Raw genomic sequence first — 10,496 nt, 5'->3', positions numbered from 1 at the left:
ATAATAGTCAAGCCTCTCTGACGGATGACAAGCCTCTCTGACAGATGACAAGCCTTTTTTTGATGGGTGAATCCTACATCCTGCGATGGCTATGCAGCTATGGAGTTTAGGGATTGCTCCTAACGACTCTGCCACTTTGACGAGGAGCCGCCATCCCTGAACTCCTTCGGTACTAGCTCCTACTCCCAACTAAAAGACTCTGAAATGATTCTTAGAACTTGTACTTGAACTTAACTGAAGTTGTTACTGCATTTCTTACTTGACTGAGCTGACTGAGTTCACTTGGTTCTATTATTTGATGTAATACTACTGAATCTATTATTTGACTGAATGATACAAAGTTCTGAATTGATTTCTTGAATGCTACAGAGATCTGAGGTGAGTATTGAACTGAAGCAGGAATAATAACGATACTTAGATTATTGAGATTTCTTAAGTTCTATAACTATCTGAGAATTCTGACTTCTGTAACTAAATAAGTTCTACTGATCATAGCACAACTGAGATTGTCTTCAAATGACTTGGCTCTAGGCACACAACTATATTTTTTTTGGGTACAAGTACCCCCCAGGACTCGATGGCAGGAGACAGACAAACATGACTTCTTGAATATATATCCAACATCCATATCACAACGATAATCTATCACATCAACATCATAACAGTAGTCTATCATTCGCAACATTATCAAGAAAGTATCACCATTTCCCCTAATTAACATGATTACATAATTTAACATGCTTCTTGAAGAGGCTTTGTCATGAATATCTCATAATCAATATATACTAGGGTCAAAGTTTGCATCTTTACAATCAAGACACGAATTAAAACTCAATATCAACATGAACTTCATCCTCAATTCACATGTATCATAAAATCTCATGAAAACATAAACATAAGAATTTTATAAAGGGTTCTTGAACTTCTTGGGTGGAAGGAACCCAAGAATCAACACATGCATATCTTCAATTTCATGAGCATTCCATATCACAACAAAAATACATATCAATTAGTATGGAATTCATGTAGAGTCATAAGGAATAGATCATGGACTTGTCATTTAAGTTCTATTTAGCTATAATACATGATTTCTAGTCTCTTAGCTATTTAATCAAATAGCTTGTATTCACACCTTGTGGCATAGGTATATTCATCACATTAATGATTTAAAACACAAAAAATTAATATATTTCAATTTGCATGTCATCCTAATTTCATAAAATCACATAAAGATTCAAACTTTGGAGTTGCATAACAATTAATCACACAAACATAATCAACCCACAACATAACTTCATAATTTATAGTTTAAAAGAGGGTTCTTGAACTCCGTGGATGAAAGGAATCCGTGGATGAACCCTATGCATACCTTAGCGATTGAATCTCGAAAGAGATCTAATGTTTCTTGAAGGTTCTTGAAGAAATCCTTATGCTTGCTCTTGATATTTTCTTGACTAGGGTTTAAACCATTTGGGAGAGAATATTCTTATTCTTGAGGAGATGATCTTGAGAGGAAACCCTAATCTTGTGGTTGAGAGTGTATGAGATAATTTTTGAGATGTTTAACTGAAGAAAAATAGGAGAAAGCTACATCCAAAAAGACCAAAATACCCTTACTAAACCGCTTCCCAATTGCTGAAAATCTAAGGCTGACGACATTTGTGATAAGCAGTCAGACTTGTGATAAGTCATCACAAATTTCATCACAGGGGGTTGGAATTGATGGATATTTGCCCAAGGCTGACGACATTTGTGATAAATCGTCACACTTATGATAACTTATCACAAAATGTCATCACTGGTGGTGGATTCCTGCCAAAGGCTGACGACATTTATGATAAGTCATCACACTTGTGATAAGTTATCACAAAATATCGTCAGTCAATTTTCCAGGATGACATGCTAGAGTAAAATGGGCATAACTCTTTGCTCCGTTATTAGATTTGGGAGAAATTGGTATCGTTGGAAAGCTAATTCTAAGATATTTCATTTGATATATTTTAGCTCCTCTAATTCGATATATATAAGGATTTATAGCCGATTGAATTTATAAGTTTTGACGCTCACTAAAACTTGAATGATAGGAAAGCTTTCAACTTGTCCTTGAGTTAGGGGACCTCTATGATCTAAATTCATGCTCAAATAGATTCCCACACTACATAATTGATTAACACACTAAATTTACATAGGATTCAAGGATTTTGGAACACCTACGCATATGAATAACGAATTTTCATTCTTGTTCAAAATGTGGGGTGTTACATTCTCCCCCTTGGAATCATTCATCCTCGAATGTCGATTGATAAGTTAAGAGTACTGATCAAATAAAATTACTTAAGGGACATGAATATCTAAAACATGACTATATGATAGAAGTTACGGATACACTAAATTTTCCACTAGAGTATGCATACATAGCTGATGCATAGAATACCCGGATGAGACTATTGATAAGCCGAATCCTCATGACGAATATGCTTATCTGATGCTTGGATACTTGACTAAGTTGTTCTCATGAATGTATGACTGAATACACTGAAAAGCTGAACTTTCTCTACTGAACATGCATATCTAATGCATGGAGGTCTGACTGAACTTACTCTTGAAAGCATGACTGAATGTGCAATGATAACCGATGCTAACTCATAATAGGAATATATGCATAATACTGAATGGGTTTACAAAATTGATAACATCGAAGAGTTATACAGCATCTCCGCCTTGGGACACTATGTCCCTTAGAAAACACTTACATCACTGGAATACTTAAGCACTACTGAGACGGTGCACAAGGCATCTATGAATTGGATCATATCTAAACATCTGAGAGCTGAAGATAATGCATGATGTATTAACTGAGTTATACTCGCAACTACTAAGGTACTCTGTCTTAGAATAGTTACCTTACTGAGATTTCTGATAGAATGACTAGATAGAAAGATGTGAAAACAAACTATATGAATCTGATTGTCTAACTGCGCAACTGAACTGTTGGCTTTACTGACTAACTCATGCTGAGAACTTAAGATTAACTAAAGCACTGCTTTTGCATTCTTTCAACTAAAACTTTCACCTTAGCCTCAATTCATCATCATAAGTCTTGGAACACTTTACTAAACTCTAAACTGAACTACAATTATTCTACTCTAGGGTTTGCGGTACAATAATGTACATAAATAATAACTTATCCTGAAAGACTGCACCTAAAAGTATAAAGCTCACTGCTAATACTATCCCGAAACTATTTGTAGGGACTGCCAGAGAAAGCTCTATCTGTTGGACTTTGGGCTTCACTACTTCTGCTACCTTAAGAGTAAGGTAAAGCTAACATGAATAGAACATGATGAGAATCCACATAAGTTTCTTAGAGAACCTTTCTATTGCACGATCTGAGACACAAAAGAAGGAAAACTATTCCTAAAACATCTTATAGCCTCCTGTACATAAAGATGTCGTGCAACACACCCATGTATAAGACTCTACTAGATGCAGCTTTCAGACTTCCTAGGATACTATTAAACCTTAGGCTCTGATACCAAGTTTGTAACAACCTAATTTTCTAAACCAGAATGCTACACGGTGCTCATAACCCCGAGGGACACAAGCTAACCCATGACTGATATTTATACCTATACATTGCATAATATATGAATATAAATGTGGAAACATGAACTGAAATGCCACATAAGGTTCAATACTGAACATAAACTAAATAATAACAATGTCTGAATAAAGTGGTATCATAATACCAAAACAAAACCGAAATACTAAAGTCTGAATCTAGTATAAAAGCCTCTAATTGTCTAAAGTAGGGAGTCAAAGGAACATTTCTCCAACTAACTCCCGACTACTAAAAGCCAAACTAAAATACTGAAGTAATAAAGTAGTAATCATGTCCTCAGAGAATGAGGGCTCACTGCTAACTCTGACTTCTAAAATCTGCAATGCTACTATTGCTTTGGAACCCGTGCCTCTGAACCTATGGTGTTACATAACAGAACGCACCATAGAACAAATGCGTCAGTACGTCTGAATGTACTGAGTATACAAATGAGGTAGGCTAAATACAAAGGGGTTTATATGCATGAACAATGTGGACTTATATGAATGTGAGAATACATACATGCATAAGTAACTGAAACTGAGCGACTGTATCTCACAGTCTAAATCTTCTAATAGTGCTTAAGAGTCACTAAGCTTAAGATCAGGCCTAATTAACAGGTGATATCTGGAACTGATATTGAGAATACTCAACTGAATCTGACACTAAGATCAAGCCTATCTAATGGGTGACCTCTATAAGCACTGATACTAAATAACTTTATGTTAGACCAAGCCTATCTAGCGGGTGGTCTATGAATATGTGGAACTATCTGAGTTCTTTACTGAGATTGATCACTGTATTTAATAGTCCTAATTTCTGAGTTCTACTCTGAAGACTGATACTAAAACTGTAACTGTGGGAGATCTCACTTAACCGACATGCCCTAAGTCTGAACTAGTGAGGTCCAACCTATAACCCCAGCTGGAAGGGTGTCAATACCATGCCACTGGTAATGACCTCTATGTTCAAGCCTATCTGACGAGTGACCCTCACAGGAAGTCAAGCCTAAGGCAGTATAATAGTCAAGCCTCTCTGACAGATGACAAGCCTTTTTTTTATGGGTGAATCATCATCCTGTATTGGCTACACAGTTCTAGAGTTCTAGAATTAGTCCTAATGACTCTACCTCTCTGATGGGGAGCTTCAATCCCTTCACTTGATAGGTTCTAGCTCCTACTCCCAACTGTAAGACTCTGAACTGATTCATAGAACTTGTACTTGAACTAAATTGGAGTTGTTACTGAGTTTCTTACTTGACTGAGCTGACTGAGTTCATTTGGTTCCATTATCTGATGGAATACTACTGAATCTATTATCTGACTGAATGATACTAAGTTCTTATTTGATTTTTTGAATGCTACTGAGATCTGAGTTGTGTACTGAACTAAAGCTGGAATGATAATGATACTTAGATTACTGAGATTTCTTAAGTTGTATAACTATCTGAGAATTCTGAATTATATAACTGATTGAGTTCTACTGATCATAGTACGAATGAGATTCTCTTGAACTGACTCGGCTCTAGGCACACAACTATATTTTTTTCGGGTACAAGTATCCCCAAGACTCGATCGCAGGAAACTGACAAACATGACTTCTTGATTATATAACCAACATCCACATCACAACAATAATCTATCATATCAACATCATAACAGTAGTCTATCATTTGAAACATCATCAAGGAAGTATCACCATTACCCCTAATTAACATGATTACATAATTTAACATGCTTCTTGAAGAGGCTTTGTCATGAATATCTCATAATCAATATATACTAGGGTCAAAGTTTGCATCTTTACAATCAAGACACGAATTAAAACTCAATATCAACATGAACTTCATCCTCAATTCACATGTATAATAAAATCTCATGAAAATGTAAACATAAGAATTTTATAAAGGGTTCTTGAACTTCTTGGGTGGAAGGAACCCAAGAATCAACACATGCATATCTTCAATTTCATGAGCATTCCATATCACAACAAAAATACATATCAATTAGTATGGAATTCATGTAGAGTCATAAGGAATAGAGCATGGACTTGTCATTTAAGTTCTATTTAGCTATAATACATGATTTCTAGTCTCTTATATATTTAATCAAACACCTTGCATTCACACCTTGTGGCATAGGTATATTCATCACATTAATGATTTAAAACACAAAAAATTAATATATTTCAATTTGCATGTCATCCTAATTTCATAAAATCACATAAAGATTCAAACTTTGGAGTTGCATAACAATTAATCACACAAACATAATCAACCCACAACATAACTTCATGATTTATAGTTTAAAAGAGGGTTCTTGAACTCCGTGGATGAAAGGAATCCGTGGATGAACCCTATGAATACCTTAGCGATTGAATCTTGAAAGAGATCTAATGTTTCTTGAAGGTTCTTGAAGAAATCCTTACGCTTGCTCTTGATATTTTCTTGACTAGGGTTTAACCCTTTTGGGATAGAATGTTCTTGTTCTTGAGGAGATGATCTTGAGAGGAAACCCTAATCTTATGGTTGAGAGTGTATGAGATAATTTTTGAGATGTTTAACTGAAGAAAAATAGGACAAAGCTATGTCCCTTGAGGGTTTTAAGTCGTGGAAAGTTAAGCAAAAAGACCAAAATACCCTTACTAAACTGCTTCCCAACTGCTAAAAATCTAAGGCTGAAGACATTTGTGCCAAAGGCTGGGCGTGGATTTCTGCCAAAGGCTGACGACATTTGTGATAAGTTTTCACACTTGTGATAACTTATCACAAAATGTCATCAGCAGTTTTCCAAGCTTACATGCTGGAGTAAAATGGGCATAACTCTTTTCTTCGATATTAGATATGGGCTAAATTTGTATCTTTGGAAAGATAATTCAAAGATACTTCATTTGACATAAAGTAGGTCCTCTAATTCGATATATACAAGGAGTTATGGTTGATTGAAGTTGACCTAAGTTTCTACGCTTACTAAAACTTAAACGATAGGAAAGCTTTCAACTTGTCCTTGAGTTTGGGGACCTCTATTACCTAAATTCATGCTAAAATAGATTCCCACACTACATAATTGATTAACATACTAAATTTACATAGGATTTGAGGCTTTGTGAACATCTACATATATGAAGGATCGATTTTCATTCTAGTCCAAATCTTGAAAATTCTACATGTATCAAGAGTTATTCATTTTTGAAGTTGACCTTTGACATTCTAGAAGTTAAACTAATCTAGAAAAAGTATGGGGTATTAGAAGTTGGCTGAGTGGTTGTCAGTTGAACAACTCCTGGAAAAGGAGGAACCTTACCTCTAGGATCTGAAGCTACAGGCTGCACTCCTGCCCCAGTAGTCTGCATACTATCAATAATACCCAACACTTAAACCCATGCTTCACTAATCAAAGAAGACGGAATAAATCATGGAGGAATCTCTAGCTCTGGTATAGGAATAGGGTTTGTGGGAGGCAGCCCATACTTGTCCTTAACTGGGACCACATCATGAGGCTATCCTCAAATAGGAGTAGGACACTTAGGCTCAGTCTCAAGAAAGAGTTAAGACAAGAAAACGTCCTTCAAACCAACTCAGACTGTTAGAATGATATGAGTGAAAGAATCAAAGTATAGATCTGTAGGACTATTAGAAAGTTTAACTTTCTCTTGTACCAATAATACAGGAGAAACCTAAGGTCGGATACCAATTTGTCAAAACCCGATTCACGAGTCATGATGTCACCTACTAAACCCACCAGCAGGTAAACTGGCACCGTAACCCAAAGTTAAGACAATGGGTTACTTTAATAGAAACATCCGACAAGCGCCTAAATATATTAACACAATCGTTATCAGTAATGTTCCACAAAACACAATCAAATACGGATACTAATCCCACAACCTTGTAATATCAGTACAAGAGCATCTAAGTATGACAATCAGAACTACACCATAAATGTATAAATAATGTATACATTCATCTTAAATACAAAAGACTGAATTAAGATTATAGGGAAATGGTCAACTCAAAACATCAAGAGCTCACCCTATCATCGAAATATGAACACTGCACGATATCAACTTGGCGGTGGCAACTAGTACTCTGATATGCACCAAAAAGTTACAGAAGTGTAGTATGAGTACCAAAACAATGAGTACTCAGTAGGCATCATCGGCCGACTGAGCTAAATTATGATATAAAAATGATATAAAGCAAGACAATATCTATAAGTCAAGGTACAAAATTAAGCCTGAATCATCTTCATCATCACTGTACAACATAACTAATTAACTAGAACAATAATACAATATCTTATATCAATATATACCAATACTGTCATTTAAAATGAGTAATCGATTCGAAAGCTTAAAGTGACACTAATATAATTACAACCACGTACCACGTTCTACTCATATACATCTATTAGAGCACAAAGTAAAAGAACTCACCACGACATCCCTTACCACCAGGGAGTACACCCTAAAGAACATAAAGTAATGAACTCATCATGACGTCCAATACCATCAGAGAGTGTATTAAAGGATCAAATCATCAAAGTATATAAGCATATAACCAACTCCTTAATTTCCACAGCCTCCACAATTTCTATGAACGATCAATCACTAAGATTCATAATATTATCAATTACTACAATTGAAATAACATATACCAAGGTAATCATAACCATAGTCCTATAGCCATTTAGATATCTATGATATTAATATACTCTATCTACTCATTATTAACTAACCAAAACATATTATTACTGGACTACTAATTCACTAGTCGTCAAAGGATTTCAAAGCATAGCCTAACTAATTCTTTACCAAATCCTCATTCTCGAGATAGCACTAACTATTATTCACTAAATAGCCAACATCCACATTTAGTTAAGATACACTACTAATCCACAGATTCCATTATACTAAAGCTTATTTCTAGTTATCGTAGGCCCATTAGACATCATATTAGAAAAATGTTACATATCATCAAATGCACATATCTATCTATCAACCAACGCTTCTTAATAGATAGCATCATAAATCTACAAAAGCTCATTTGATAACCAAACAACATTATACCTTAGGTATTAGTATCACTAATCATCACTAATGTCAACCTATTATCACCACTAACCACATAACTAACATAATTCCTAGTTATCATATTTCAACTAAAAAGGTTTATTATCTAGTCTTCTAAATTTGTAATTATCAAGAAAAATAGTCATTTAGTAGTCAACTAGATAACACACAACTCATTTAACTAAGACCTATTCATTAGTTAATCCCTTTATTCAAGATTAATATACCCATGAGGTGAATTTTTATTTCTACACAAGATTTAACTTACCAATTAGCCTTAACTCTTTATTCAGCATATTCTACTTCTACTCACCATTCAACACTAGCGAGAACTATACCACTAAATAAGTGATTAGTATTGAATAATTATAACTGACATCCCAAAATTAATCATATCTTCAAAGCACATACGGATGTAATCATATAAAGGCATAATCACACATAAATATATATACACTTGTTTACCATACTTAACGTCAATATATATTCTTCAAACTTACCGGACATTATCATATCATCAATATGTCCTCTAAATATACTGAGCATCATAATATGATTAATATATCCTCCAGACTTTTCGGTCATTATAACATCAGCAATAAATCCTCTGAATGTACCTGACATCATCATATCATTAATATATCCTCCGGAATTACTAGGCTTTATCATAACATCAATATATCCTCTGGATGTATCGGGCATCTTTATATTATCGATATATTCTTTGGATTTTCCAGGTATCATCATAACATAAGTATATACTTAGACTTACCGGGTATCATCATATCATCAATATAACCTCCAGATAAATCAAGAATCATAAGATCATTAATATATCCCCCGGACATACTGCTCATCATTATAACATCAATATATCCTCAAGATATACCAGGCATTATAACATTATCAATATATCCTTTGAACTTACTGAGCATCATAATATCATCAATATGTTCATCATGGCATTAATATATATGTGTGTGTGTGGTATGTGTGTGGCCAAATCATTAACAAGTACAAGCCCCACAAACAATAGAGTTTAAGAGAAGCAAGGAGAGACATATCATGGTACCTTACCATTCATTATCAATTTATTATAATAGTAAATTCATAAACATGCATATCCATATGGTATGAACACTGAATACATTATCGGGCTTGACATGATTATTAGCACGGTCAATTACAATCTATGGTTATACTTTCTAGAATCTCCTTATTAACAATACTAACACAAAAGAGATTCTTCGACACAAACATAAGTTAAGTCACTAGGCTTGAGCGTACTATGAGTATTGACATAATCCAATGCTCACATATTAAACTTGCCAATAGGTTAAATGATAGCATAACCATAGGTTCAATTCATAAGACTTTCAATGTTATCCAAGTAATGACAATAAGATAATAAATCAGGTATGCACTTTATTTCCAAAATCAACATCATGAATAAACCATTTACCGTATTTAGCCATCATATTACCAAAAGCATATTCTAGGCATTCAACAAATATCTAGGTCACTAATAAAGTTACATAATTCAAGCTTAAGGCAGGTCAAGTTCTACTTATAGTATCCAGATTATCTTCTTTAATCTAACTTCCACCTGGAATTAGACTAAGTTATTTAAATCATGTCCCAAAGGTTTATCAATCCACACTAGTTCTATAGGACAATTCTTCCTCAAGTATTACTCTTAAATCATCCAAAGCATCTAAGGCAGATTTCACAACTATGCATATCTAGGTCAATTACTCTTAAGATGGGTGTGAACTAGGACACTCCCGTCTAACTATAGAAACTAGAGAATTCTTCTGCTATTCAT

The sequence above is a fragment of the Capsicum annuum genome, chromosome 3 (assembly GCF_002878395.1).
Source record: "Capsicum annuum cultivar UCD-10X-F1 chromosome 3, UCD10Xv1.1, whole genome shotgun sequence".
Classification (NCBI taxonomy): Eukaryota; Viridiplantae; Streptophyta; class Magnoliopsida; order Solanales; family Solanaceae; genus Capsicum; species Capsicum annuum.
The sequence above is the reverse complement of the archived record's forward strand: the minus strand, read 5'-3'. Positions refer to the sequence as shown.